The 5,000-nt window shown below is 37.5% G+C and overlaps 1 protein-coding gene across 2 annotated transcripts in view; it reads left to right on the forward strand.

Moving 5' to 3' along the window:
- LOC143029720 (carbohydrate sulfotransferase 11-like) overlaps positions 1-5,000 on the forward strand; it is a 186,335-nt gene that overhangs the window by 18,356 nt on the left and 162,979 nt on the right. The gene's annotated exons all lie outside the window — the stretch shown is intronic.

Here is a 5,000-nt window from a genome sequence, read left to right on the forward strand (position 1 = left end):
AGGTATCGTAAATCTGTCCTCTCTTCACATCCTTTCCTCTGTCTGATTTTAATGGCTTTCCGTAGTGACGTCCCTAACATGCCCTCTGGGTACCTTAGGTTCCTGAACGCAGCGGTTACGTATTCAATTTCCTCTTGTAAATACTCCTCGCTGCATATTCTAAGAGCCCTAAGGTAAAACCCAATGATAACCCCTGATTTGGTCTTCTCGTCGTGTGCGCTAAAATAGTGGATGAAGTCGTCTTTGTTTGTCGGTTTACGGTATACCTTGAACCTAGCGCTGCTGTCCGATCTGATGACGACAGCGTCTAGGAAAGGTAGGGAACCGTTGGTCTCTTCCTCTACTGTGAATTTAATTCTTTTGTCCACGTTGTTCAGTTGTTCCAGTATGTTTCTTGTGTCGTTTGTTTTGTGTGAAATGAAGAGGATGTCGTCAACATAACGGTACCACTTGGAGTTAGCTGGGACGACATGCAGAAGGTGGTCCCTTTCTAAAGTCTCCATGTAGAGCGATGCTGCCACCGCACTCAATGGAGACCCCATTGGAAGCCCCTCATGTTGTCTGTATTCCTGCTTGTTAAAAGCAAAAGAACCAAATTTTATGCACCTATCCACCAACTCCAAGTAGTCACGCTTGTTGATGGGTAAGTTGTCGGTGTCAATGTGTTGTACTGTTTCTTTAACAGCCCGAAGGGCACCGTCTATTGTTACGTTTGTGTAGAGGGAAGTAATGTCAAAGCTTATCAGGCGTTGGTCTGTGAAGTCAAATGTGTTGAGTTTGTCTATTAGGTCGGAGGAGTTTCTAAGGTGTGTTCCGCTAATGCTACCTAAGGAGGATGAAAGAGGTTTGGCTAATAGCTTGGCTAGTCTATGTGGTGCGCTACCTATGCCAGAAGTTATAGGTCGGAGGGGAATGTCCTGTTTGTGGATTTTCGGAAGTCCTTTCATGGATGGGATTGTTGGGTCTTCCTCTAGGAGGTAGAGGAGTCTTTTTCCCTTTTCGGTTCTTTTGAGGATTTTTCTGATGTCGGTGTTGAACTTCTTGGCTTCTTTGCTGGCTGTACCGTCCCTTTGTTTACAATATGTGGATTGGTCAGAGAGTAAACGTTCCATTTTGTTGGTGTAGACCCTCTTGTTCATGATGACAACGCCACCTCCTTTGTCGGCGGTCGTGATGATGATGTCGTCATTGTTATGGAGTTCTTGAAGGGCGCGAACGTATCTCCTGGGGATGGTCTTGCTGTTGTCCCTGGCTGCAATGGAACAGCATAATAGAACACCTTGTTTGAAGCCGGACTCGATGTCGCTGTCCTTCCAGTTGTAGTTCTTCCCTATGTAGTCGTTCAATTTCTTTGGGTTAATGTTGGTGCTGAATTTTAGACCAAGCGAGAGGGCTTCCATTTGGGTGTGTGTGGGGTTGTAGTCGGAAAGGTTGTTGATGAGATTCTGTCTACCCACTTCTTTCCATTTGCTTGTGTTGCACAGTCGTAGCAGTTTCTTCTCAAGTTCCACCTTCTGTTGTTGCTTTTTCTTCTTGAGTTCTTCAATGAGTTCTGGGGGAAGTGGGTAGTTCTGGAGCTTGTTTCTGACAACTTCGGCTTCGTGTTTTAGTGTTTCTCTAGCTTCCTTCAGGTATTCTCTGGCTGTGTCGCTGAAGGGTTTGTTGGGGTGATGGAGGTGGTGTGGGGCTGATCTTGGAAGAACCAGTTCTTCAAGACAGTCCTTGAGGAAGGCGTCTCTGTTTAGAATGCTCGTCAGCTTCATTTGTAGCACGAACTCGGACCTTATGACTTCCTGGATTCCATTTCCACTCGGAGACAAATGTTGAGACATTCTGACAGGTTGATGTAAGCGGAATAGGAAACACAGGAGTCTTGGTCTTGAGTTTATTCCTGACTAGTTTCGCAGGTATGCTTTTTCAAAGGAATATGTGTACAAACCACCGAGAAACCAACGCTCTAGTTAACCACATTGACACAGAGGGACATTTGCCTAACTGGGAGGGTTCCACCATTCTAGCTAAAGGACTACACAAGAAACAACGGAAAATAATTGAATCACTTTACATTGCCAACCACAAAAACACAAACAAGAGAACTGGTGACTCGAAATGGACAAAATCTACCGCGACACTTGCCCTCCAAGAATGGCTTCCCAGACCCCCCGACCCTAAGTAGATACCTTTTTCCCACTTCGGCCTACCCTCTCCAGCTTTCTTCCTTTCACTCTGAAGTTCCTCCATGCTACCTTGCCCCAACTTTTTATCATGATTTATTCTTTTAATGCTATTTGTTAATATTTATTTTCAACACTATTATTATTATCATTGTTATTATAACTATTATTTATTTATTATTTCTATCATTATATATTTATAATTTTATCATTACGTTTTTATTCTTATCATTACCATCTTTATTATTATTACTTTCATTATCTTTATTATCATTATTGTTATTATTATTGTTACTATTTAAATATTTATTAATTTTTCGTTTTTATTATCATTGTTTTCACCATTATTGTCATAATTAATATTAATAATTTTAATTTCTTGGTTATTAGTATTATCGTTTTTATTCTTATTATTGTTTTTATTACTATTACTTTTATTTTATTGTTATTATTTCCTGTATTGCTACTATCATTTTTGTTATTATTGTTAATATTATTATTTAAATATTTATCTTCATCGTTATCATTACTATTGTTACATTTTCTATTAATAATTTCTTTGGTATTAGTGTTATCATATTTAATTGTAAAAATGTCTTCATTGTTACGTGAGCCACAATGTGATGTTCACATTCGCCACCAACTATGGTAACTCGGAGAGGTGGTGAGGTCCACCCCATGTATATAATGCCCACAGCCCGTTTGTACACATATTCCTTTGAAAAAGCATACCTGCGAAACTAGTCAGGAATAGACTCAAGACCAAGACTCCTGTGTTTCCTATTCCGCTTACATATATATATATATATATATACGTATATATATACGTGGAGTTAAAAACGACAGCACTGTTGTAGTTGTTCAGTTTTCTCTTCGTATTCTCGATTTTACTGATAAGAGATTTTCCATTAACTGGGTGAATTGAAACTAGGTCTCTATATTCTTCCATTTGTTCTTATTTGACATCGACGTTTCGTCTTAAACAAGACATTATCAAGATATAACTGAAATAACAAAAATTACATGGTAACAATAAAGGTACTAGACAATATCAAGATATAACTGAAATAACAAAAATTACATGGTAACAGTAAAGGTACTAGACAATATCAAGATACAACTGAAATAACAAAAATTACATGGTAACAGTAATAATAAAGGTGACAAATTTGTAAAAATAAATACGAAGACTTACATACAGGTATTTAAAGAGAGGAAGAAGGGTGTGATAATCCAGAGATGACAGAAGTATATATACCTAAGATCAGGTCAGACGAAGGGGGGGGGGAGGGACAGACAATAAGGACCTCAGAGGTCAAGGGTAAGGGGGGGTTGGGGGGAGGGTTAGGCGGGTGCGGTCACCGATACTGAGAATCTGCTCTCCCCCTTTACTAATATATATATATATATATATATATATATATATATTTATATGCATATATATGTATATATATATTATATATATATATATGTATACATATATATGTATATATACATATCTATATTATATATATATATGTATATATATATATATATATATATATATATGTGTGTGTGTGTGTGTGTGTGTGTGTGTGTGTGTGTGTGTGTGTGTGTGTGTGTGTGTGTGTGTGTGTGTGTGTGTGTGTGTGTGTGTGTGTGTGTGTGATTATAAACTTTAAGTTTCAAACATAAAGACAGAAAGCCTCTCAGGATTTTATTATATTTACCAAACACTTTCCAACCAATTGCAATACGTCTTTTTATTTCATTATCATGATCTTTCGTCACTTTCACCATCTGCCCTAAATAATTATACTCTTCAACTTCTTCAGGACTCTCACCATCGATTACAATATATTTACTTTGAACTTTCGTGTTAATGATTACTTTGGTTTTGCTATTATTCATTTTTAAACCTACTTTGAGACTTTCCTTGTTCAGATCATTCAGCATATTTTGCAAGTTTTCTGCTCTTTCCGAAATAAGAATAATGTCATCCGCAAATCTTAGGTAGTTCAAATATTCGCCATTAATCTTTAATCCTTTCTCTTCCCAACTCAACCTTCTGAAAACATCTTCCAAACAAGCTCTAAATAATTTGGGTGAAATTGTATCACCTTACCGTACTCCTTTCTTGATCTTGATCTTTTCTGTATCTTTATGTAGTGGAATTATAGCGGTACCTATCGCATAAATCTTTTCTAAAACTCTTTCGATCTGTTCGTTTGTACCTTGATTGCGTAACGAGTTTAGTATTGTTGGTTTATCGCCAACAAATGGTATAGAGTTGAATATCCTCCCCTAAAGTCTGCCTGTTCTCTCGGTTGGTTTCTATCTAAAACTTGACTTAGTCTATTTGTAAGGATCCTGGAGAATACTTTACATACATTTGATGGGAAGCTAATTGGTCGATAGTTACTAAGGTCCTTCTGGTCTCCTTTTTTATGAAGCAAAAGCACTATAGTATTGTACCAGGATTTAGGGACTCTTTCTTGACGTAAGCACTGGGTGTACAACTGACATAACTTGATATGAACTTCTTTCCCTGCATCTTTCAACAGATCAATCGATATACCATCTTCCCCAGGTGCTTTTCCTCGTTTCATATTTTTAGAGCAAATTGTACGTCTTCCTTTGTAATCTCTGGTACATACTAACGTCTACAGATGAATTTACTAACTCAACTACGGTTTTCGACGAGTAAAGTTCTTGGTAAAATTCTTCTACTCTTTTTATCATTCTGTCTCTACATTTAATGATTTCTCCATTCCTATATTTCAAACAAATAATTTGCTGTCTTCCTAAAGCATGTCTGCGCTCGGTCACTTTAATACTTTTACCTTT

This window comes from Oratosquilla oratoria, chromosome 11 (genome assembly GCF_046742065.1).
Source record: "Oratosquilla oratoria isolate Oo_2021 chromosome 11, ASM4674206v1, whole genome shotgun sequence".
Lineage (NCBI taxonomy): Eukaryota > Metazoa > Arthropoda > Malacostraca > Stomatopoda > Squillidae > Oratosquilla > Oratosquilla oratoria.